This window comes from Zalophus californianus, chromosome 10 (assembly GCF_009762305.2).
Source record: "Zalophus californianus isolate mZalCal1 chromosome 10, mZalCal1.pri.v2, whole genome shotgun sequence".
In the NCBI taxonomy this organism is placed as follows: Eukaryota; Metazoa; Chordata; class Mammalia; order Carnivora; family Otariidae; genus Zalophus; species Zalophus californianus.
Genome location: NC_045604.1, coordinates 6627761 through 6654453, shown reverse-complemented (window position 1 = coordinate 6654453; position 26693 = coordinate 6627761). Strand labels below are relative to the sequence as shown.

Below are 26693 nucleotides of genomic sequence, written 5' to 3'. Positions count from 1 at the left end.
GCAGACCTCCAATGCGAATTCCTGAATAGGTTAACACCAAGCAGTCAGCCAACCATCACCTCAAACACAGCATTTAAAGGGTTTGGTTTGGTTTTTCCTGGAATAGAGCACTGAGCAGTAGTCAACATATTCTGGATAATAAGACTCATTACCTGATACACATATTGAAGTGGTGAATCATATCAACTCCCCCCCCGCATTTGGCCCAAAGATTCCAAGCATCTGCGATACATACATACATAAATATCCACGTGTATCATGGCAGTGGGCCCTTGGCACGAGGCCACAGGGGAAGGATAGGTTTTGCCTGACGAGGTTACCAAAGTGGGAGAATTTGGAGCCAGAAGGAAAACAATGAGCAGGGCAACACAGGAGGTCGTCATGTAAGCTTCTGTCCTTTCGAAACCCAGGAATCAAACCCCAGCCCTAGAAAAGTCACAGCAGCCTCCCAAGTCCAGATCGCAATGTCTCCATTTTCTAAGTGAGAAAATTAACTCGTGGCAAATGCACTTGCGTCAGTTTGGCCAGGCGCATAGGTTCGACATGCACTCTGGACCCTGTGTGCTCTATGTACGCCGTCCATCCACCTGCCGCCCCCGTTAAGATACCTGCTGTCCATGGCAACCACCACCTCGCCCCACGCAGGCCACACAGCAGACCCCCAAATCCAGCTGGACACGAGCGAGGGAGGCAGTTACGAAGAAGGAAGAAACCTCCCAGTTCCTACAGCATCCCCGTCCCCCGCTCACGTGCACGTGTGAAAAGCAGCTGAGACATCAGTCCGCGGGGCGACGCTTTCTCCTTCCCAGGCACACAGCAGATAAAACTGCTTCCTAAAAGGTAAAGCCACAGGCAACAGGTTTTCCTGGCCATCTGTCTTTCCCTCCAGCAGCGATGTCATTACAGCAAGCCCAGTGAATCCTAGAAGAAAGCTGAAAACCTGATGCCATTATTCATACGGGAGAAAGCGTCTTCCTAGAAGGCTGGCTGTTTCCAGGGCCGCTCTCCTGGAACGCAGTGCTGCCCACCAGGGGCGACGAGCCACTCTGAAGGTAGATGCAGTCTCTGGCAGTTCTTATTTGTAATCCTTTAAGAAAGGAAAAGAATTCGTCTGGTTTGGGTGGGAGAGGAAGGAAAGAGGCTCAAGGATGAAGGCAGAGCCAGGACCCTGATCCACAGCATGGGGGTAAAGACCAGGCTGTGGAGAGCGGCTATTTTGAAAGACAGGCAGAAGGACCAGATCCCTGGAGCCCATGAGATGGAAGGAAGATGCAAACAGGAACCTACACCCGAGACCTAAACAAATAATTCTGGGGCTTAAGTCTGACTGCCCACATCCCCGGGGACAGCCTCACCTAAAAGCTACTATTAACCGAGCACCTACATGGGCCAGGCACTGGTGGAGGCTCCGGACACACTTAGTCATTTGTCACAGGGACTCCAGGAGGCGAATGTTCTCATTCCCATTCTACAAGCAGAGGCAGGGCTGGAAGGTCCAGGAGCATGCTCAGTGAGATAGCTGGGAAGTGACAGTCACACCCCACCCGCAGGTGTAACTGAATTCCACCCCCGGTTAAGCACCACATAACACTGTGCTTGCACACGAAGCTGCTGTTGCCCCAGAGGCTCTCCCCTGGGCCCTTGGGGTATATCCTAAGATGATCTGAAAACTAAGTGAAAGACTGGTTTAGGCCAAGCCATCAGCAAATGTTTTGGTGACATCAAGCCTAGCAGGGCAGAGAAGAGACATTTCAAACTGGCCGCAGAAGCAGCATGGAGCCCGCCATGCCCAGAGCTGTTATCTGTCCTCCAGCCGAGGAAGCACCTGAAAGTGACCCCACATGGGCGGGCTGCTGGAAGGCACAGGCTGCCCCGGACACTCCAGACAACCTGCCTCTTGCCCGACTGGCTGGGCTCCAAGAACAGTGGGAGGATGGAGTCGGGGCCATTCAATGAGGCAAACTGGTGTTGGATACGTTCTAATTCTATGAGCATACTACACTGATCATCGCCACCCGGAGACCAGCAAGCCCCTCATCTGTCCAGACAAATCCTTGAAGACCCCCGCTCAAGATGCAGGACAAGGATACCTGTAGGACCTGGCCCAGGGTGGTGGTGGGAGTGGGGGCAGTAACAGCCACACCTGTCATCATCATGGAACCTTCCAGTGATGGCTCGGGGCACACCCAGAGAGGCTTGGTTTGAGACGGGTCAGAGAACTCAGGGCCCTGTCATGGTCGCAGCTCATTCATTCACCTGATGTCCGGGGGTCAATAACGTTGCCCATTTGCACAGATTCGGGAGAAATGACTTCACTTCAAGTGACTTCAGTTCAACCCCGAGTGAGACCTCAGGTCCCAGTGATTTTCAAAATCTAAAGTCTCAGAACTGCTTCAAGTAGAATCTTCTCTGGAAGCTCACATTTTAGAACTGCTCTGGGGCGCCTGGGTGGCTCAGTCGTTAAGCGTCTGCCTTCGGCTCAGGTCATGATCCCAGGGTCCCGGGATGGAGCCCCACATCGGGCTCCCTGCTCGGCGGGAAGCCTGCTTCTCCCTCTCCCACTCCCCATGCTTGTGTTCCCTCTCTCGCTGTGTCTCTCTGTCAAATAAATAAAATCTTTAAAAAAAAGAAAGAAAGAAAGAAAGAAAGAAAGTAGAACTGCTCTGATGGGCACGGAGGAACCCAGAGACCCCAGTTCTGATCCCAAGTCGTCCACTTACAGACCATGAGGTTGTGATACCACAACTGTTTCTCCATCCCTAACAAAAGGGATAATACTGCCTCCCTCAGGGTTCTTTGTGAGACATCAATGAGACTACAGGAGTTCCCAGATGCCCGACCAGTGAGGGCATGGTCATTGCTGCCACCGCCGCACCCGTGGGTGGAAGCGGCCGTGGCCCGATGGCGGGCACGATGCCATCACCAGTCGGTCATAAACCAAGCAGCAGAACAGCGAAAAGGTCATTTAAAAACGGATGCTGACCCAATTAGAGAAATGTACAGAAAAGGGGAAAAGAGAAAGGTATACACGCAGGTTTAATTACCTCCACAGGGTTAACGCAGAGTTCACGCCCTTTGCCCTGGCATCCGTGAGTCAGCCACAGACGCGCACTCCGCCTCATTGGCACCGACAGTAATTAGGACTCTATAGTCATTTGAACACGCCGGTGGTAGGGGACCCAGGAGCCAACAACAAATGTGTCAGGACCCAAATGGGGAGTGGTCCGGTACGACGAAAAAGAACACCAATTTGGGGTCAGACCAAAGGGTCTGAATCTTGCTAGGTTTCTCCCTGAGCTAGGTTTCCTCTCAAGAAGAGGACCTGGGGTGCGGCCAGGTGGCTCAGTCGATTGAGCTTCCAACTCTTGGTTTAGGCTCAGGTCATGATCTTGGCGGGGGTGGTTCTCAGGGTGAGACGGAGCCCCGTTGTCAGGCTCCGCGCGTAGTGGGAGTCTGCTTGTCCCTTCCCCTCCCCCCAGGTGCACAAGCATGCATGTCTCGCTCTCTCTCTCTAAAATAAATAAAATCTTTAAAAAAAAAATAAAGGAGAGGGCATGTAGTAGTATCAGCTACACACCCATCACACAATATCCACCAGATAAACACTCTTCCTTCCCTCCCTCCAAGTCACCTCTTTGGGGCCCCTTCCCTAACCGGTGGGGGAAGATTTGATGACAGAGGGTCTCTATAAATGATAGTAGAACCCACAGTAATACCTGACCGGGTGCCAAGCCCTCCTTTAGACCTGGTACATAATTTTCACTCATTTAATCCCACCATAAACACAAGCTTATAAAGTATCGTTACCCTGCCTTAACATTTTACAGGAGAGGAAACCAAGGCACCGAGAAGCTAAGAAACTTGCCCAAGGTCACACGGCTAATAGCAGCAGTGTCAAGATTTGAACCCTGGCTGCTTGGTTCCAGGGCCAATGTTCCTATAATAGTCTTACAATTCTTCTACTTCTCTTTCTAAATATAATTTTTGTTTACATTTCACAGTACTCTTAGAATTACAACAGGCTTCCCATGTTCTCTGCAAACATACTTGTGAGGTTAACAGGTCAAATTTTAATATTCTCATTTAGAAGATGAACGAACGAACCAAAGCACGGAGGTTGCGCAACCTGCCTCAAGTATATGGCAGGAATTCGTGCCAGGGCCGAGATTAAAATGCAGGGCACCACGAGTCAAAGTCTAGAAGTGAAGAGCCCAGCAGTTGCCCAAGTACCAACAGTAGGATGCCCGCAGGTGTCATTAACATGCCCCCATCGGCGGTACTTCCCCACGTTGGTCAGGGCAGTTAGGCAGGCGCCGAGCTTCCCTTGCAATGACCTACCACGCACCAACCCAGTGAGGTCACCAGCAGAGACAAGAACAGGAACGGAACCCAGGTGGCTCAGGGCAGGGAGCCGGCACAAAGAAAGCAGGGGGTGAGCAGAGAGGGGATGCGCATCAGGGCATGAGGGCAGGGAAGGAAAAGGAACATAAACAAGTGACAGCAGGAGCTCACTGCAGGGCACGGATGCGCGTGGAAGGGTCTCTGCAGCAGCCTCTGTGCACCACCCCCCAGAGGGGCAAACCCTTGGAGGCCAGACACAGACCCGGACACAGACCCAGGGTGGTCAAAGAACACCCAAGTACAATCGTGTGACGAGTGCGTGCATGAGAAAGATCTGATGGCTAACAACACAAGGCTGGTGAGCTCATGAGCTGTTTTTCCTGTTTCCCAAATTTTACGTAAGGAGGTTATATTATTTTATCATTATCGTGAAGGGCGCTGCTTGAGCCTACAGTGCACTTGGGGATTCAGGCCTATGTGGGCCCGAGTGAGGGACCTTGGGGCCATTCTGCCAGAAGACCATCTGGATGATGGAAGAAGGTCTTGCGGGAAGTGGTGTATCTTGAGGAGGGCGAGTCCTCTTCGGGACCCACGAGGCACCGCCCAGCAGTGCATAGAAGTACCTGAGCTGGTAGAGGGGTCCAGGCCAGGGTGTAGGGCAATTCTAAGCCTAACACAGTGCCCGTTGCTCCGTCCTGTGGCTGGGCATCCCCAGACTCATGTTGGCATCTTAGGAAAAGACCACAAACAGCAGGATGCCAGGGAGTAACAAAACCATGGCCCCGGGGCTGTCCGAGCAGCAAGTGAAGGTCTCCGCTGTTCAGCGGAGGGCACAGCAGTGCTGCCGCCTGGAAGGAGCTGGCGTGTGGCCAGCATGGCCCAGCGTGGCCAGTGTAGCCTGGCCAGGCAGTGTCATGCAGCACAGGGGCATGACGGCAGCAGGGTGCTATGTGGCCAGACCCTGGTCCCATGGCCCCAGCAGGACACCTCCTGGGACTTGCTGGGCCCCCGGGCTGGGGTCGGGGCTCAGAACAGTAGTAGGGACATAATGGACACGGGAGGAAAGTGGCCGTAGGGCCCATGAGGCACCTTCCAGGGGTGCTCAGAAACACTTGGAGAAGCTTCCGGAGAAAGCAGCACCCGAGTCTCACTGTGGTGCTTGGGGCAGAGCCAGAGGAATGTTTTTTATATTAAAGTTGTTTTATTCTTCCATTTTTTTAAATTTTCTTATTATTTAAGTAGGCTCCACGCCCAAAGTGGGGCTTGAACTCATGACCCTGAGATCGAGAGTCGCATGCTCCACTGACTGAGCCAGCCAGGCGCCCCAAAGTTGTTCTATTTTTGATGCTCCACTCACTGATGTGGCCTGGAGGGGAAAAAAGGGTTGTTGTTTTTTTTTTCCAAAATTCAAAAATAACACTGGTGAGTTAGTAATTGAAAGCAACTCTAAGGGGCAAGAGAAATAGAGGAATAGACTAATAAACAAATTTAAGCACACAGATGGAACTCCCACACGGTGTCAGCCATTGTTTGCGTTAACAAAAGAGTGGGTAATTTCAGACAGAAAATTAAGCAAAACAGCAGCTCTATAGCTCTATGAGGTGCTTGCAAGAGTGATAAATATACAAGACTAAAGGCAAAGGAATACAAAGTAGCTAATAAAGAAAAGGATATTTCAAAGCATCAGAAAGATGTACAGCTTGGCAGGAGAGGTTAATCAGCCATGTGAATGGCGGGAGGATGGGAGAAACGCGGAGAATTACTTTTGATCAGAAGACAAATGAGCAAGGTAAGAATCCAACCCCCAAGCGAGCCAGCTCTTCCACCCACTCCTTCACGTGGGCCTTGAGCTACCCGCGGGCCGTGTCCTACAGACCTGACTCCCAGCGCCCGGCAGAGAGGAAGCCTCAAATGGGTGCTTCCCGAATGAACGAAGAAGTGTTAAGGGAACTGAAATAAAAGCCCATCTCTGGAAGACACAGGGGAAAAAAGCTCTGGTCCCTAAGGTCACCAGAGAAGGCGACTCATACACGTGGCCTTGCCTGGAATTCCATTTTATTTACTCCTTACTGGTCTCCCACGCACAGGCTCTGTGTCCACCAAGAAGCCTGAGGTCCGAGAGAGAGCAAGGACGACAAACTCTGACGTCCTCCTTCCCAGCGCCTGGCACAGAGCAGGATTTGGGGTCTTAAAGAGTTATTCATTAAATAGGCTTGAATAAAGAAGATGAGAAGAGACAAGGAAAGTTACTTCTAGTGGGCAAGGTTCTTTCATTTCCATTTACAGGAGAAACGAGCTGGCTATTTTTCAGGCTTCATTGCAACAGGCATTCTGCAGGACAAAGGCGTCCTTTGAGACCTACAGGAGTGGCAGGGCCTTCCGCACAGCTCCAGGCTCGGTGTTTCCACGGGAGAGCTCAGGGTCAATAGTAAAGTACCCTGGCAGAGGCACATGCCAGCGAAGTTGGCACGGCACCTGCCCAGGGCTGGGATAGACTCCAGGCAGCCTAACTTAAGTCAAGAAAGCTCATAATTCATCCAAAGGAGAATTTAAAAACAATCCAATTATTCGAGTCTGACTACAGATTGGGCAATTGTGTGTCAACTGAAGTCAACAGTCAGGGCAGGAAGGAGGGGACAGGCCCGTCCCTCTTTCCCCAGAGCACATGACCCAGGTGAAGGTGAAAGGTCGCCATTTCTTGGATTCGAGGGCTCCCGCCCTATCAACCTGTCAGCAGAAATGCCTGCACCGATCAGTGGGAGAGTCTCCTCCCTTAATGCAAAAATTCCTAGGCAGGCAGCTCCCTGTGTAACTACCACTGGATTAAAGGGCAGGACAAAGGTGCTAATTATTAGATAAGGAAAGGCTCTGAGACAGGAAATGCAGTAGGTTATTAGAGCCCGCGCTAAGGAGGAGGGTTGCCGGGGTACTTAAATGTGTGCGGAACAAAGCACAAGGGGCCGTGGTCACAAGTCCATGTCCTTCCCAAGGAAACACACCAGGGTTTTCAGGTAACTCAGTACACCCTAACTGCACCTAGGTTCCTCCCAGTTGGGGAAGCAGGCATAGGCAGCCAGCCCCGCCCTGATCCCCGCCCCCCAGGCACCCTCTACACCTGCCCTGCCTAGATACAACTTCCCACTCCACCCATACTATTCAGGAGCGTCAGAAATGGTTTCGCTGAGCAAGAATCAGCAGCTTGTCCCTTCAGATCAAAGTAGTCACGGAACAGACTTTCAAGGGACAGTCTCCAGGCTCGTCTGGTAACTGGTACTGCCCCATACAGCTGGGCTTGTCAACACTACCCATTGTATTGCCGAGCACTCCCTGGGGAGTTCAGGAACTAGACACTCACAGATACAGGAAAAACAATTCTAAAATTCATACAAAACCACAAGTAGTCAAAGCAATCTTGAGAAAGAAGAACAAAGCTGGAGGCATCACTCTACCTGATTTAAAACTGTATTACAAAGTTACAGTAACCAAAACAGTATGGTACGGCATAAAGAGAAACACAGACCAATGGAAGCCTCTAGCCCAGAAATAAACCATGCCTATATGGTCAGCTAATTTTCAACAAGGGTACCAAGAATATACAATGGGGAAACGGTGGTCTCTTCAATAAATGGTTTTAGGAAAAATGAATATGCACCTCCAAAAAAAATAAAATGGGACCCATCTCTTAACCCATAAAAGTCAACAGAAAATGGATGGGAGACTTAAAATAAGACCCAAACCATAAAACTCCAAGAAGAAAACATGAGAGGAAAAAATATTTGACATTGGTATTGACAACAATTTTTTTTGGATAGGACACCAAAAGCTTAGGCACCAAACGCAAAAATAAAGGAATGGAACTACAACAAATCAAAAGCTTCTGCAGAGCAAAGGAAACCATCAGTAAAATGGAAAAGGCAACTTATGGGTTGGGAGAAAATATTTGCAAACTACATATGTGATAAGGGGTTAATGTCTAAAATATCTGAGGAACTCCTATAACTCAAAAGCAAAAAAAAAAAAAAAAAAAAAAAGGACAAAGGGCCTGAATAGACATTTCTCCAAAGACGACCACAAATGGCTGACAGGTACAGGAAAAGGTGCTCAGCATCACTAGTCATCAAATAAAATTCAAGGGGCGACTGGGTGGCTCAGTCAATCATCTGACTCTTGATTTCGGCTGTCATGATCTCAGGGTAGCGAGACTGAGCCCCACACTGGGCTCCTGACTGGGTGCGGAGCCTGCTTAAGCTTCTCTCTCTCTCTCCCTCTGCCTCTCCCTCAACCCCACACGTGTGCTCTCTTAAAAAATTAAAAATAAAAAATAAAACTCAAAACCATAAGAAGATATCATTTCACACCTGCTAGGATGATTATTATCAACAAAAACAGAAGTTTAGTGTTGGCGAGGATGTGGAGAAAGCGGAACCCGCTTACACTTGGTGGGAATGCAAGCCGGTGCAGCCACTTTGGGAAACAGTATGGAGGTTCCTCAAAAAGTTAAAAATAGAGCTACGGTACGATCCGGCAATTCCACTTCTGGCTATATACCCAGAAGAAATGAAATTAAGTACCTCCAAGAGATACCTGTGCTTCCATCTTCGCTGCAACATTATTCACAATACATGGAAATGACGTGTCACCAATGAAGGGATAAAGAAAGAGTGGTGTGTGTATATATATTATATACACATATACATTCACACACATACATACACCATGAACTAGCACTCAGCTTTAAGAAAGGGGATTCTGCTCTTTGCAACAACATGGATGAACGCAAAGAACATTATGCTAAGTGAAATAAACCAGACCAAAAACACAACCCTGCATGATCTCACGTCTGTGTAGAATCTTAAATAGTCTAATACATGGAAGCAGAGAGTGCTATGGTTACGGGGCGGGGTTGGGGGGCAGGCGGAGAGGTGGAGGCAATGGGGAGACGCTGGGAGAGAAGCACGGAGCTGCAGTAATATACTCTCACCCAAGGACTGCTCTAATGCACAGAATGAGAAGTAGAGTTCATCATTCTGCACAGAATTCTGGAAATTTGCTGGAAGTAGATTTCAAGTGCTCTCATCACACCAAAAAAAGCTAACGATGTGAGGAGAGGACATATTCACGGGCTCAACTCTAGTCATCATTTCACGGTATATATCCAAGCTCATACACCTTAAAGAGATACAACTTTTATTTAAAATTTTCATTTGGTTAAAAAAAAAAAAAAAAAAAGCAGCTTGTAAGGAAGCAGCAAAGTTCCAGGGAGCAGCCAAGGGCAAAGGGACATCCAATAGGACAGTCTCCATATGCATCCCATAAACTATTCTCCATCCCACCCACCCGTCCTTTCCTAGGCCTTCATCCACAGGTGGATCCCCTAACCTGTTCCTGCCTCAGGCAAGGGCACAGTTTCACTAGCGTCCTCCAGCTCTTACACACCCGCTTGACCCTACATCCCTCAACACCAGTCCTCCCCTTCCTCCTCCTCCTCCACAACCACCAAATATACACCCATTACCAGGCTGGGGTGGCAGGGTGGTCAGCACTTACACATTCCCCACCCCAAGCCCCAGTCCCTGAGAGGTTCCCAGCGTGTATGTGTCAGTGAGGACCCGGAAGGAAGAAGGCAGAGACTAGACTCTGTTCCGCGAGGGCAGGGCAAGCCTGCTTTGCTCACCGTTCAATCCCAGCATCCAGCACAGTGCTAAATAGTTACGACATGCCACCTGAATCAAGAATGAAGTTCTAGGGACGCCTGGGTGGCTCAGTCGGTGAAGTGTCTGCCTTTGGATCAGGCCATGATCCCGGGCTCCTGGGATCAAGCCCTGAGTCGGGCTCCCGGCTCAGAGAGGAGTCTGCTTCTGCCTCTCCCTCTGTCTCCCCTCTCACCCCTGCTCATGCTCTCTCTCTTTCTCTCTCTCTCTGCTCTCTCAAATAAAACCTTTAAAAAAAGAAGAAGAAGCAAAGGCAGTCAGTGGAAAGCAGAAGGCCAATGTCATGGAACAACGTGGGTACGTCACCACCTTCCTGCCATCCCAGAGAAAACTGGCCTCCCACTGCACAGGCTGGGAGCACGGTTAGAGCTGCCAGGACAGGGCACCAGGGAGGAGCCCCTGCTGTGGCATCAGCAGCCAACGACCTCGAGGTCATTACACGTGGCATAAATACGTCACGTCCAGCGGATGACAGTGTGGAACGGCGCTCCCGAGAGCCCCACAAAAACGCTCTCACGGAAAGTGAGGATTTCACAGAGAGATGCTGGCCTCGGAGAGCCCAGTGATGGGACAGTCATGGGCCCGAAACAAACAATTTCCAGAGAAGCTGGGTTCATTTTGGTTCTCAGTCACAGCCAACTCCTTGACAGCAGATTCAGAGTCGTGCGGACAGACAGCAGGCTGCAGGGGAGACCACATGGCCTTCGCTTGCTGCTCAGTACAGCAGGACGGCTCACAGCGAGAGGCGAGTACAGCAGGGGGTCCAGCGTGGCCGCAGTCACTGGCCCCAGAAGGACAAGCCAGGACCCCACAGCCAGTAAAACCTCAGATTTACCCAGGCCTCTCTGAGCCCCCACCTCTCAGCCCACTCCCCACCCAAAAAATGTAATGACAGCAAGGTTCTCGGCCCAGCAGCACCCTCATTTGAATACCCATCCCCACCAAGAAACTAGCTCTGCTCATCTCTCTTCCCCTTCCAAGGATTTCAAGATACAAGGAAAATTAACAATATCTGATTTTTTAAAAATGCACAGGGTCAGACAGGACGTCCAGTCACCCAGTCTGGTCACGAATCTGCTGACTCAATCTCTGCCAAGCCAGGATCAGCCTCGGCAACAATACCACCAGTGAGGAGAGTGCTTTTCCCCTTGTGGTTATTTCACATTCCACCAACTCTGACAGCTAGAAAATTCTTCTGAGCCAAATCTGCTCTTCCTACCATACCTGGTTCTGCTCCCAGTTTTGTGACAGTCTTTCCAGAAGCTGAAGATGGCTAGCAAGAGCGTGGTCTTCACAAAGGGTTGGGAAGACCCTGGCCCAACCCTCTAATCAGTTTCTCTTCCACGAGCATGAAAGAAGTGGGTTTCAGGATAAAGTTTAAGTCACACGATGGTCAGAAGTGGAAGGGATGGTAAAGATCATTTAACTACCTCTCCCTTCAAGGGTGAACCCAGGCCCAGAGAGGAGAACCTGCCTGGCCTAGTCCTCACAGCCAGGTGAGATGTGAGCTCCCTCTCCCTTCTGGATCTACTCATACTGAGTTCTCCTAGAATACACTCCTCATTTTCCCAACAGAACTGTGGTCCGTCTTCACGACTGACATACACAGACACACACACACGCATGCACGCACGCGCGCACGCGCACACACACACACACACACACACTTCAGTTCAGCACTGCTCCCAGCTTACAAGCTTAGACCTTCGGCCTTTGGTTATCCTGGTACAAACTTACACGTAAAACTGAGCCCCTGGGACGCCTGGGCCCCCTATTGGTGCCCATACTTGGAGGGGCGCAGCAAATCCTTCTGCAAACCATTCCCAAGCAAATTTAGGACCATCTTGTACAAAAATAGCAAACACATAGGCCCCAGGGAGTTGTAAGGGCCATAACCAAGAACCCAGAGGATTCTATAAGCCTATTCTATTGATCAGTTTTGGTTTGTGGGTTTTTTTTGTTTGTCTGTTTTTTGTTTTTTCTTCAAAGTAAATCTGAACCAGGAATGTGGGATGTGTTCACTCCCTTGCAGGGCTGACATTCTGAAGGTAAGGCACTCCAGACCGGGGAGTCAACAGGGAAAGCACAATGAAAACCAGGAAATTGTAAGTATTTATTTGATACATGCTAACTGACAATGATGAACATGGCCTCAGATTTTCCAGTCTCCCCGGCCTCGGCTGGAGGTGGTACAACCAGGTAGATGAGCTAGGCAGACTGAGTAAAAAGATTTATGAGACATCTATGCTATCATCCATATATAGGCATCGTAGAGATAATGAAAATTCTCCCCCAAGGCATTTATAACCCGACTGAGGGACGAGATCCCTGCCATGTCTAGAACATGGTAGATCAGTAGTTCTCAACGAGGAGTGATTTTGCCCTTCGGGGGACATTTTACGGTGTCTGGAGATGTTCTGGGTTGTCACAGCTAGAGAATGCTACTGGTCCACAGGGGATAAAGGTAAAGGGTACTGCTAAACACCGCACTGGGCACAAGACAGCCCCCACAACAAAGAACTATCTGGTCCAAAATGACAGTGGTGATGAGGTTAAGAAACCGTGAAGTAGACGCACAACAGGATCCATCCAATTCAACATCTGTTGAGGGTGTGCGTGTGCTAGGTGAAGAAACACTCAGGAATTAGAGAGGAGTAAGACAAGCCTCTTCTCTCAAGGCTACGTAAAACAACTCTTAAACCCAAGTTAAATAGGGTGTGTAAGCGCTTCAGGATCCTAAGAAAATGACAACTGTAGGCCGGCGTTCATCAGGAAGATCACGGGTCCCCAGCTTGGTCATGGCGGGTAGCGGAGTCTGGGACGGGCAGGCCGGCGAGGCTCCGACAGGTGAATGGGCTGAGCCAAGGGGCAGCAGTAGCCTCGCTGGCCCCACTGTTTGAGAAATGCGTGCCCGGGGACCACACACGAAGCCCACTGACTTCTGGCTCTCCTACGTCATCACCAGCTACAGAAGGCACGAACCTACACGTCTTTATCTGCCCCCCCCCCCCATCCCACAGTACCTAGAACAGGATATGGACCTAATGAATAGGAAATAATTAGGAAATGACCATAAAAATAAGAGCTACCATTTAATGAGCGTTTGCTCCAGGCCAGAGTCTGCTGATTCTCACTCAATCCTCACCCCAACCCTGTAAAGTACACAGAATTACTGCGCTTAAAAGAGGGATACCGAGTGATGGAAGGAACAGGCAGATCAACAAAGAAGTCAACAAAGAAACACCTTCAACAGCTCTGTTGGTCCTTCCTCCTAACCTGGGATCTTCCTTATTCTGACTGTTCCCCAGCTTTCCAGCCTGCCACCCCATCCCCACCCCAGCATCAGGGCACGCCCACTCGAGGTCGAGGCAGCTGACCAGCACCTAGCTGTGCAAAGGAGGGGTATCCAGTGGGTAGGTGGTGATTTTACAAGGGTCCCTAGGGCCGTTGTGGCGCTGGCACCATGCCTAGGACCTCCCAGAGTTTCTGCTGGCCACAGCCGGCACCACATAAGGGACCGAAGCAGGAATGCTGTTCCAAGTCATCCTCAGGGGAAAGGTTCAGGATTCCCTGCTCTACGTTAACCCAGACAGCAGCTCACAGCAGCTTCTTTTCACCAGCACATTTAACACAGCCTCTAATTATGTGATAAAATCCTACTGGCGACCGCTTTTCCCAGAGCAGCACATTACCACCATCCAAAATTTCTCAGTCTCTAAATGATAGGGTAGTTTTACAAGGCACGTATCTACAGCAGCTACGACAGCAGGAATGGGTACTGGTTCGTCCTTTCTATTTATGCAGTCCTCCTACCATTTAGAAGATGTTCTTGTGGCTCTATTTCACGGGATCCAAGCAAGGATGAGACAGGTCCCCCCTATTTTCCATTTTACAGTGGGAGAAACCAAGGCTCACTGGGAGATGAAAAGTGGATTTCCCACGGTCACGCAGCAATGTCTTCCAACCACAGCTACCTTTTCCAGTCACCCTGATGTGGATCAGCCACTTGGCATGACCTACCGGTCACGGGGCAATTCTTCATTCCTCCTTCCCATCCTATTTAATTTGTAAATGACAAACAATGCCTACTGGTATGTCAATAAAGAGAATTCCCGGATACAAAACCCGATAATCCCTTCTCTTATTAGAAGGAGGCTCAGCCAATTCAGGGGTTGGCAAGCTTTTTCTGTACAAGGCCAGACAGCAAATAGCTGAGGATTTTGCAGGACAGACTATCACAGCCACTCGACTCTGCCCTTAGAGCGCAAAAGCCGCCGCAGAATATTTACACGTGAATGGGAGCGGCTGTGTTCCAATCAATTTTACAAAAGCCGGTGACAGGACTAGTTTGCTGACCCTTAAATTGTAGGAGCTTCCTCTCTGTTATGGACTGAACTGGGTCTCCCCAAAATTCATAGGTTGAAGCCCTAACCTCCAAAGTGACTGTATTTGGAGACAGAACCTTCAGGGAGGTGATTTCAACTTAAATGAGGTCATAAGGGTGGAGCTTAATCCAATAGGGCTGGTGTCCTTAGAAGAAGAGGAAGGGACACCCAGAGTGTGTACACACAGAGAAAAAACCAGGTGAGGACAGAGCGAGCAGGAGGCTGCCCACGGAGCAGGAGGCTGCCCACGGGCCAGGAAAAGAGGCCTTGCCAGAAAACTAACCCTGCCAGGAGCTAGATCTTGAGAACTGTAAGAAAATAAATTTCTGTTGTTTGGAGTTTTCTGTTGTGGTGAATTCGTCTGCAGCCTAAGCAGCCGAAAACACCATCGTCCTACAAATCTGATCAACCCACCAGAGTCAAGATCTATAAATCAGGGCCTCAGAAAAAATACTTTTTAGTGGAAATAGGTTTAAATGCCTCAGTCCACTTCCCTTTCCAGAGCTCCCCGAATTAAAGGTCCCTTTGTCCTAATCCAAAGACTTGGCTCAACACTGCCTTGGTTTTCTTCCCTCATTTTCCTTTTTCCCCCATTTCTCTGAGTTTTCCAGTTACTTAAGTTAACATTCCCTGAAACGTTGTGTGTCACTGTTTTCCCTTTCAAAAGGTAAAGAGAGGACGCCCAGTTTGCTTCGAAAGTGGTCTTCACAGGGGCGCCTGGGTGGCTCAGTCATTGCGCGTCTGCCTTCGGCTCGGGTCGTGGTCCCGGGGTCCTGGGATCGAGCCCCGCGTCGGGCTCCCCGCTCGGCGGGAAGCCGGCTCTCCGTCTCCCACTCCCCCTGCTTGTGCTCCTGCTCGCACTATCTCTGTCTCTGTCAAATAAATAAATAAAATCTTAAAAAAAAAAAAGTGATCTTCACTTGAGCAGTACAAACAGGTGGCCCCACCAAGATAAAGTGGCCCAACAGATGAAGAACTAGGATCTCCGGTGCACGCAGACTCCTGGTCAGCATGTTAGGCAAGCAAGCACAGGTCCCATCACCGGAAACAATCCTCTTAAAGTGTGGGAGGAACAAACCTTCAGAAATAGTTTGAGGAGACGGCTGAAGACGAGAAATAAAGAGCCACTGACAGGCTCCCAAAGCACCACTTGCTCGTGGCACACACAAGGTCGTCGCAGTGTTCAGAACTGTGTGAGCCGACCTACGGCAAGGCAGCTGCAATTCCCAAACCTGCAATTCTGGGCTGAGCACGCCTTCCGCACATCTCCACAGTCTTCCCTAATAAAAAGATCTAACAGTGATGACACCAGCATACATCCCCAGAGAAGCTGTTAGGTTGTTCTGGATGGAACTCACAGATGGAAGCATCAGTCCCGCAATATTACGTCGTGTTGGGACAGACGCAAGGAAAACCCTGTAACACGGAGTCCCATTTCCAAGAGGCATCTGGTTTAACAAGTTTTGCTTTCTCCGGTCCCCATTCACTTCACGGTTACTCTGCCAAAGGAGGGGGGAGAAAAAGGAAAAAAAAAAAGAAAAAAAAGAGGGCGTGGCAGGTAGAGACAGAGCAATCCAAGCTTGCTTTTAATGCTTTGCCCTGCAATCAGATGGCACAAGTCAACACCGCTCCCCGTTAGATAAACGTCCACATCTCCTCAAACAAATTCAAAGCTACTTCTTAAAAACTCCCAAAATAAAACTCGAACTGATCCTGGAATTGTGAGAAGAAATGAGGTAATGTGTACGCGGGCACAAGCAAGCCCAACACGATCATCAACAGATGTTTGCTCAATAAACGTATAAATAATCACCAGGAAACATCTTCCTGTCTGCGGTTCATGTTCTCACCCCTTAAGAAGCGAGGCATCAGTTCGGTTTCATCTCCAGGACCAACTGAGGAGCACTAGGATTTCTGGCAACACATTTATGCTACATAAGGTTTTACAAAACCCTTCGATGCCTTGTGCCGTTCAGTCTCACGAAGGCTCTGCTGTACAGGGAGCCCAGTTCTCTTCCTAGCCCCTTCTGCAAAAATCTAGGGTAAATTTTAGTAGCTGCTTCTCCAAGTTCCCTGTTCCTACCCTGTAAATAAATCACCACCCATTCACATCCCACACAAGCACCCACAGCCACACGTGTGCACATATAATCCCCAGAAAATTGCAGCAACACCAACCGGGTGATTCAGAATCATCATCATTTCTAAGAATTAAGGCAAGCTGGAGCTTCATATCTCAGAAATTCTTCCATCCTACTCACTTCCAAAAACCACTCCAACAGCTGGGACGCCACGCCACGGAGCAAGACGCGCTAACCTAGAATGTGCCCAAAGGAGACGGGCACAATGCCAAAGGGACAGGAGGCTGTGGGCCACCTTCCTCCCAGCTCCCGCTGCGAACTGTGCTCAGAGCGACTGCCCTGCTCCGAGACCCGCCCCCCGGCCACCTGTGGCACTTGGGTTTCGTGCCCAGTCACCGGCCACCCAGAGGAAGCAAACACATAAGCCATTTTTAGTCTCCCCACCCCCAGTGAGAGTCCTTCAGTCTCCGGATCCCAAGATGGACAAAAATCGAAGGAAGCAACATGTAAGCTGAAATCTGAAAGAGGACTAAGAGCTCTGGGGGGCGTGGGGGGTGAGGAGCCACACACTACACGTGGAAGGTCTGGAAGCAAGGGAGAGCATGGTACAGCTGAAGGAAGTCCCACCATCCTGCAAAGCAGCAGAAAGAGGAAAAGCAGGTGGAGAAACCAGCTGGAGCCCGATCGTTCTCATGGGCCCTTTCCAGCTACAATGAGAGAGTTTGCATCATCCCAAGAGCAAGGCCGGTGCAGGGCACGTGGCTTTCGGAGGACACGGTCAAGGGCAGCAAGGCCAAACTGCTGTGGGAACGTCCACCAAGCCACAGGGGCCCGTGGCGGCAGTGACGTGGACAAGAATCTGCATTTACTGTGTGCTTTTCTGGACGCACAGATCTTCATGTGCTGACCCTCAGTGGTTCTTGAATATCCCACCAATCTTCTTTCTGGGCTTCTCTAGCTAAGAGGAAAAAGGCCAGTTCCCCTGGAGCCTGTTGGGTGGGCTAGAAGAGCTCCTGTCAGAAGCAAGGCGAGCTAGCTTTCATGTCCTAGGTGCTCAGCACTTAAAGCATCATCTTACACGCATGCAGTGCTCCCCGCCCCACACAAGCCTCTGGGAGCACAGAACTGGAATTAGCCCCCCTGAAGTAGTGAGGGGGTATTCAGAAAGCAGATCCAGAGTCAGGTCCTGAAGTCACGGTGAGCGGCCTTGGGGTGGAGTGGGAAAATCGGTTAGAAAAAGAGACTGTCCTCTTTGATGCTCTTCCCCGGGGGGGGGGGGGGGGGGGGGGGGGGGGGGGGGCTCCAAGCCTGGCTTCCACGCTCCTTCACTCTGATGCCTTTGCATCATAATGTGGCCCTTAAAATTTGCTGAAAACGTAAATGCTTTGGAGGATGTGCCCCAGGGGGAGAAACAGTTCCCTTGCTCCCCACCCCAGCTACACTTTGGTCATTGCCCTTAGGCCACACTGCTTTAGGGGGACAGTGCTGGAACCCAGAGGGGGACCCACATCCTTTACCCCTAGCTCAAGGCTCAGTCCACTACATCACCCGGATGAACAAAGAGACAAATAGATGAGCACAGAAATGGAGAGATGGACCAATGGACAAGCCCTTAAGGGCGAGAGGGACCAATGGACAAGCCCTTAAGGGCTCTACATCTACCTCCTTCATCTAACGAAACATTTCACAGGAGGGCACCTGGGTGGCTCAGTCACTGAAGCACCTGCCTTCAGCTCAGGTCATGATCCCAGGGTCCTGGGATGGAGCCCCCACCCCACTGTTGATCAGTGGGGAGTCTGCTTCTCCCTCCCCCTCCGCCTCTCTCCCCCACTCGTGCGCTCGCGCTCTCTCTCCCTCTCTCTCTCTTTCTCTCTCTCTATCGCAAATAAATAAAATTTAAAAAATAATAAAACATTTCACAGGAAAACATCTTCATGTCAACAAAGGTAGATCAAACAGGACCAAAGAAATAAGCAGGATCCTGTGACAGCCTCTCAGTGTTGAGACCAATCTTGAAGACACTACCCCTCAACCATAGCCACCACCCCCAAATGCACACACCCATAAAGGCCACCAACCACCCACGGTGGCCCTTAGTAGCCAACAAACCCTTTGTGATAGGGAAGGGGGGAGCCAAGTCCTAGAGACCTGAGTTGAGCCCCTGTGTCCAGCCACACCTGAGGCGCAGCTCTGCCCTACATCTTTCTCCCCAGTTCTATAAGCCAATACCTTCCGTTCTTATTCAAGGCAGTTGAGATTAAGTTTTCTGATCATTTGGAAAAATGCATCTTAAACGGATACCAAACGTAAATTGGGATAACACTTCTGGTAAACCATATAGCAATATGTAACAAGAGTTCAAAATTGTTCCTTCACTTTGACCTGGCAAATTCACTTCCAGGAACTTAAACCAAGCAATAACCCAAAACATACACAGAGATTTATACATAATGATGTTTGTTGTAGAAGCACAAACCAGGAAAGAAATGGAAGGGCCCACGCTGGACGAAATGTTAGGTAAAATCACATTTTATCTTTAAGGATAGAATATTATGAAACGATTGAAAGAGTACCTTGACCCCAAATTATTAAATGTAAGGTTAAATGTTTTCCCTTACTTAAAAATTAAGATTTGAAATTTTTTAGGCACTATGATTTTAACTTTGTGAAGAGAAGTAAAATACACAAAAATAGAAGAGAGTGGGCCAAATGTTAGGAGTAGCTGCTTCTGAATAGGGGTATATCACAGTTATTTTTTTTTTTTTAATTCCTTCCTCTTCAAATGCTCTACAATGAATACAACACTTTGATGGTCAAGGAAAACACAGTAAAACTACCCCTCTGGGCCAAATGAAAGTCATTCTTCCTCCTGTTAAAATCTCTTTCCTTAAAGCCTGATTCAAGAATTCTGTGATTCCAACATAAGAACCTGCGGGATCCTTCCACATGGATCACCAGGACAACCTTTCAATATTTAAGACCCTGCCACAACCTCAGTTTTGCCCTCTCCAGCTTCAAATCCATTTTCCCAGCCGTCCCCACAGACCAGCGTGGCTTCTTCCACTCTTCTCTGAACATGCTCCAGTGCGTCTGCAGCTCTTCAAAAAGGTGTTCTAAATTCATCACAGTGCTCCAGGTATGGTCTAATAACTTACACCAAGAGAATGGGATTCTCACCTCCCTTCTTCTAGATATAGCACCTCTGTTAATGCGGCCTAAGTTCCCATTTCCTTCCAGCTCAGAGCAGAAGTGAAGAGAGCAGCTCTGGTTCCTTAGACAGAGATGGAATTCACCACAAAAATATAAGCTTCCTCTGTCTTCTGAGAGCTCCTGGTTCTCCAAAAGTCATCCTCCCACCAGCCCCACCCCCTCCCCACAAAGAATTCCTCAGGGGTGAGGTCACACTCAACTTCACTCTGAACCAAGTCCAGAACTTTCTAAAGCCCAGGGGAGGGGTGCCAGGGGAGACACAGCAGAAGCCCTGAGCTGCAAAGCTCTCTGGAGGTAATCCCCTGCTTCCAAGGCCAGGCCCCAGGGTCTCACAAAATACACGGGGGCACTTGAGTCAGGTTTCTGTCCAACCAGTTTTCATGGGCCCAGCAAGGCTGGGTGGCCTACACCCCAGGGAGTCAGAGAGCCCTGCTCACCGTCTCAGAAAACACGTAGCCTTTTAGGAGGTGAAATGGGAGGTTTCAGGATTCTTCCTGTGTCAACAAAGAGGTCTTGAGGGAAGGTCAGGGGAAGCTTTAAAAAGCCAAATTCTGGGCCTGATGCAATGACTCAAAGGCCACGAGGGTGCAAACCACCCAACATGGACCCGCAGGGACCATACACTCACACTCTGGCTTTTCCCCAGTCTGGGCGGCCGGCGGATCCTTCCCCCAGGGAAGCATGACTTCTGGATACAGCAGCACCAAGAAAGCGAAGGAAAACAGCCGGCCACTTTTTCTCCCAATTCACAGATGGGAGAACTGAAGCTGAGGAAGTGAGACGGGTTTACTAAAATCTCTCCACAGTGAGCCACCCCCAGTACCAAACAGCATCCGCCACCAGCTCAGCTCCCGCCCCCTCCCACAAAGCCGGCGGCATCACCGGCCCTCTGGGCTCTGGGACCACCGAGGTCCTTTGTATCCTGCTTAATTTGCATTTGCATACAGAATTCACAGTTCTTAATTTCGAGCGGGGAAATCAATTAGGCCGGTCTTCTACAATTGTCCTCAAACCCAGAATTAAGTGTTTTAGTCACAAATTACTTACATGTTAAAACCAGCGCGTTCTATTGTACCCCAGCCTAGGAGCACCTGTAGGGCTGGCTCCTAAGGTCGGTGGTTTGTCGGCACTCACTCTGGGGACGGGAGAATTTACAAGAATTCGTACAGACACAACACAGGAAACCCACGCTCTGCTCTCCACGGATCATCAAGGGAATTCCTAGGAGTTCCAGTCTCCCAGATACTTCTGGGTAAGAGAAAGCACAAAAATCACTCGGAGCTCCTCTACCCCTGTATACTCCCCAGAAGGGCCAGGAAAAATAGTAGAAGACACAGGGACACAAGGCTTCAGCCAGTTCTGCGAGTGATTTTCTGTATATCCTCTGCAAAATGGAGATCATACCATCTTACAAAGGTTTGGGATTTTTTTCTTTTGAGAAGGGGGCAGGGGCAATTTTTTTTTTAAGATTTCATTTATTTATTAGAGACAGAGTAGTAGAGGGAGAGGGAGAAGCAGGTTCCATGCTGAGAAGGGAGCCCAGTGTGGGGTTCGATCTCACGACCCTGAGATCATGACCTGCGCCAAAATCAAGAGTCAGGCACGCAACCAACAGAGCCACGCAGGCGCCCTGATCCTTACAAAGGTTTAAAAGATTAAATAAAACAAATGCAGTTTGAGGAAGCAAACAGCACACCCAGCATAGCAGAAAACCCATAAATGATGCTGTTCCCTTCTCCCACTCTTTAAGGAACGTCTTTGCAAGACTCCCTTCCGACAGTAAAATCTCCATTCTGTCTCCTCGTACCTCAGGCTCCGTGTAATTCTAGAAGCGGACTCTGGGAGATTTGACGATCAAATGTAACCTAGAGCTGCAGGGGCACATCCCCATGCCGACCGCCTGGGAGGCAGGGGACTGGAACCTCTCTGGAGGCGAGAAGCTGTAAGGAGTATCTCCGCCATATTTAATCAATCCAACCGTGTTTGCTACGTGGCTATGGCTTGCAGAACAAAATACAGGACAAACCCTGTTCCCGCCCTCCAGCTGCTTGCTATCTACCTGGGAAGCTGAGGCCCCTAACCCTGAGACTGATTAGACTCCTCCCCTCTCTGACCTCAGGGGCCACATCTAAATGGGGGACTCTGTCCGTTAAGGTCCCGAGACAGGCACTGAGTGCGTCTGGTTTGCCAATTTACCTCCAGTGCTAGCATAGAGAAGGCTCTCAAAAAATATCAGTCAATCCATAAATCAGCAGAAGGAGGAGTAAATTAAATGGAATTCCGAGACAACGCAATGATTTGCTGATGGGCATCACCCAGACACCAACAAAGCCCACGCTGGTGTGGCCCACTTCTGAAACCCTGGGGAGAAATGGGAGCCAGTTCCCAGGTCCTCCCGAGGCCCATCCCTCAGCGAGGCCAGCAAGAACCACCCAGAAACCGAGCGTGTCTTCAGGTTTCTTTCCGGGTTGACTTTGGCCTCGAGTTTCTTAGGGGCAGATCTGGAAACAGCCAGGTCCTACCCTCTGCTCACCAAGGGCACGATCACAAAAGGCAGGACTGACAGGTTATTACAAGATCAGAGACGTCAAGCCTCAGCGCCTCGGATTCACATGCAGATGACTCCGAAGACGGGCAAATACGGAGGACCATCAGGGAAGATTACGGGCCTGACACCCCAGTCGGCAATTAAAATGTCATTCTCTCTCTGCCCCCGCCCCCAGCCCCTAAATGAGTATCAGGGCAGCCCACTCTCTTCCTACACCCCTTGGCTCATCCCTCCTTCTGCGTCTTCTTAGAAAGCCTCCCAGGTCAGAGCCTGCAGCTGGGGCTGGGGGTTAGGGGAGGGGGGGAAACGGAGCAGGCCGAGTAAGCGTCCCTTAGGGCACGCTGCCGTGGAGCTCTCTCCATCCGAGCCCTGAAGACCAGCCTCAGGGACACAGGTTAGCCTGAGCGCAGTGTGACCCCAGGCAGGGCAGGGGCCAGGAGGGCTGGACGCTCATCAGACAGCTGGTGCCTGGTGGCGGGAAGAAGCTCGGGGAAGGCAACCCAGGCTCTAGGTCTGGCCCTGAGGCACCCAGAGCACGTCATTTCCTCTCACCTAAGCCTAAAGAGAGGCGGGGAGGGCGCCTGGGTGGCTCAGATGGTTAAGCGTCTGCCTTCGGCTCAGGTCATGATCCCAGCGTCCTGGGATCGAGTCCCGCATCGGGCTCCCTGCTCCTCGGGAGCCTGCTTCTCCCTCTGCCTCTCTCTCTCTCTCTCTCTCTCTCTCTGTATCTCATGAATAAATAAATAAAAAGTTTAAAAAAAAAAAAAAGAGAGAGAGGCGGGGAAACCAGACCCAAAATTGCCTTACTTTCAAGTCTGCGTCCCAGGCTCCTCCCCCACCGGCTTCCAACTGAAAAGCACTTCACTTAGTTCTTGAGACTTACTTTAAGGACAGACCAGGCTCAATCCACTTGTTCCATTTCCCAAACACTCAGACCTGAAAACTCGCAGGGAAGACCCCAAAAAGCCAGCAGCGGGGACGTCCAGGCTGCTGAGGGGGCCCCTACCCCAGGCTCCTCACCAGGCAGCCCCCTCCCCCGGCATGAGGAAATCCAGGGGGGGCCCACAGCATCATGCAATTCAACATGGCAACACACAGCCAGCAGGCCCTCTTCCCTTTGTTTCTGCCCGCATGCGGGCAAAACACCACCCTTCAGGTTTGACTGTGGGTGGTCTTTGCACTGGCCTGAAAATGCTCCCTGAAGAAAGACTGAGCTTTTCTTGATTATTTACCATACAGCGCCCAAGACCATGTCAATGGCGGGTCAGTTAATTATTACTCAAAGAAATGGACTCTGGCCTCAAAAAGGTGTGTTTTATTGCACTTGCCAATAAACGCCCACGTAGTCCATGGCCTTAACTCACAATGAAACGGGGAAATAAAAGGAACACCACCCCTAAACTATTTCGCTGCTCTTCAAAGTCTCTCGTAAGTTACAGCAGGCAAAGAAAAGGTGCTGCGTGGACCAGCCAAAGGGCTGGGTGTGGAAAACAAGAGGGACAAAACCCCCAGGGCCTCCAGCCCGCTCTGCCCCGGATTCATTCACTCCACCAGTGTGGACGGACCATCTACTAAATGCCTGGCAGTCGGCTCCCTCCAGACAGCCGCTTTACAAGGATTTCAATGTTTATTATGATGGGATACTATTTTTTCTGTTTTATTTCTGTCAGAGGGTGTCGTGCATAGCCCAGGCGGTCAGGGGACGCGCCTCCAGCACCTCCTTCCCGCCGTTTCCCAGCGGTTCCCTCCATCCCCGGCTTCGCCAGCCCCAGACCAGGCTGCCAGGTCCTCCGGGCCGGCTGCCCATTTGTACCCCTCCCTCCCTGTGCAGCATCAGCAAAGCGGCGTCTGTGGGCTCCACCCTGCACCCCTGAGATCCCAGCGGCACAGAGTTCTCTGCTGTCCCTCTGGCCCCAAACAACAGGTTGAGTGAATCGATCGATCACTCTGTATCAATCACACAGAATACAGAAACAGCTTGGAATCAACCAACCTGATTTAGACATAAACAGAGTGTGCATGAATAAAACCCACAACACAACTGGTAAGCCCCCCTGGTACCGTGAGCCATACGTGTTTCCTTTTCCACTGCCAAACACGTTGCCCCCCACCCAGAGCCAGTGGATGGATTTTCATTTTCCCACATTTTCCTTCACCACGTTGAAGAAATGTGAACTCTTTGAACAGTGGAAAAACTCTCAGGAGGTGGGGCACCTGGGTGGCTCAGGGTCCTGGGATCAAGTCCCGCATCAGGCTCCCTTCTCAGCGGGGGGTCTGCTTCTCCCTCTCCCCCTCTGCTCATGCTCTTGCTCTCTCTCTAATAAAATGCTTAAAATAAAAATAAAAAAACCACAGTATTGATAATAGATACCCATATTCCTGTTTTCCTTAACAGCATGAAGTCGGTGCCCCTTCTTCACTGCCCCACAGGCCTTCGTGCTCAGTGTGTATCACTCTGTCCGCTAATTGCCAGTGTGTTTGTGGACTCCGCGAGGCCGTACTGTGAGGTCCCTGAAACCCCTGACCTTTTAAATTGCATCCCAGCGCCCAGCACAATGCCTGGCACGTAGGACAGTCTCAGTATCTAGGCACTGAATAAATAAATGAACAAACTCTCCTAACTGACTTCTAACATTTGTTCTCAGACTTCCCGTTCCGCCCTATGGTGCGCGCATCTTGTCCTGCACTCAGGCTGGGTACCTGTTGGGACCGTCTTCCTGCCTCCCCGGTTACCATGTTATTTGTCCCATCGTTTCCTTTATTCATGCTCTGGCTCTTGTTTTAAAATGCCATTCATCTTTTCTGTTACCATTCAGCATCGCTTTCTCCCCTCCTGTGCTCCTCCCCAGCCCCTCGGGCCATGAGAATCCCGTTCACGCAGGCTTATTGCATTTTATAGCCCAGAGGCCCTTGTTCTGGGATCGAATCTTTGTGGGATAGTTGTAGCTTTCCAACCAGACTGTCAGAGTCGTGAGAGCAACCATATGCCACGTATTATGTCCGTTCACCCTTGGTCACGGGCCAGGGCCAGGTATGTAATTGGTTTTAAAAGAAAAAGTAAGTCATTGTCAGAAAAACTAAATGAATTTGACTGTTGGATAAAGAGGCACATGAGACAAGAATGTCGTTGCTGATGGAACATAGGTTTTGGGGTCGGTCACGTGCCTGGGGGGTTAGGGGCAGGTGCTGGAGTCAAAATGTTTGTTGAGATGTGGGTTTTCTATACATTCTCTTCCCAGTTCCTGGTCTTGCATCTCCCGGTCAGCTCTTCTCCTGGCTGGGCCTCTGAGAGTTCCAGAGCCCTGGGGTTACTTAGGCCAGCTGGAATGAAATGGAATCTGGCCCTGCGGTGGCCATGTCCTGTCCAAGGAATCATGATGCGGCAGTGCCGAGGGTGCCTTAGTCACCTCTTAGGCGCAGGGTCCCATTGTCATCCTCAGTGCTGGCTCTTCACTTTCTCTTCCTGATAATTTTTTTTTTTTTTTATTTGACAGAGTGAGCACAAGCAAGGGGAGCAGCAGAGGGAGAAGGAAAAGCAGACGCCCCACTGAGCAGGGAGCCCGATGCAGGACTCGAACCCAGGACCCTGAGATTATGACCTGAGCCGGAGGCAGACGCTTAACCAACTGAGCCGCCCAGGCACCCCCTTTTTACTATCATTAATAGTGGTTTGGGGTGGGATTTTTTGTTTTTTTGTGGGTTTTTTTGGTAAGTTCACTCTACCCCCACCATGGGGCTCGAACTCACAACCCCGAGAACAAGAGTCACATGCTCCTCTGACTGAGCCAGCTGGGTGCCCCAATACTGTTATTCTTAATGACAGCTTCCATTTACTGAACACCTACTGCAAGCCAGGCCCTAGACTAAGTATTCATGTAACCCTCAGAGAGCCCTCCAGTCACCACCCCTACCCCATTTCATCCAAAAAGGCACATTTTACAAAGATCACAGAGCTACTAAGTGTCAGCCTAATGTTCAGAGAATGCCCTCTCCGGCATTTCCCCTGCTACTAGGCAGGAGCAATTCCAATGCAGATGGGCTTCCTCTCCATCAGCCAGGCCATGCACCCAAGACAGTGCTGGCCAAACCCTACAAGAGAATGCACTACCGCGAGCCCTCGTTTCACAAGCTTTTTCAAGACTGGGTATCTCGACCCAATTTCTCATGCCTCTCCTAGGATAAAACAGAAGTTAGACTTCCTCACGGCATTAATATCCCCCTCCTCCCTCCCCTCCTGTATCTCTCCAGCCCCAATCCCCAAGGACGGCCAAGGACTATTGGCGAGACACTGTCTCAAACCTAGGAGCCCAGACCCAAGGTAAAGAGAACACTGGCAACCTCACCAGCCCCACACCCCGGTTTTCATGTGCTCCTTTTGATCATCTGTGAGATCATTTTCAGAAAAAAAGACCATTTC

The 26693-nt window shown here is 50.2% G+C and overlaps 1 protein-coding gene across 12 annotated transcripts in view; it reads right to left on the bottom strand.

Annotated features, from left to right (window-relative positions):
• Positions 1-26693, bottom strand: part of LOC113931924 (nitric oxide synthase 1 adaptor protein) — a 277773-nt gene that overhangs the window by 144895 nt on the left and 106185 nt on the right. Inside the window, exon 1 of one of the 12 annotated variants that reach the window (XM_027610138.2) lies at positions 750-787. The exons of 10 other annotated variants lie outside the window; for them this stretch is intronic. The gene's annotated coding sequence lies outside the window, so the exon portion shown is untranslated. Of the gene's footprint in view, positions 1-749; positions 788-26693 lie in introns of those variants that run through there. One more of the 12 variants, XM_027610136.2, reaches the window with a different exon arrangement.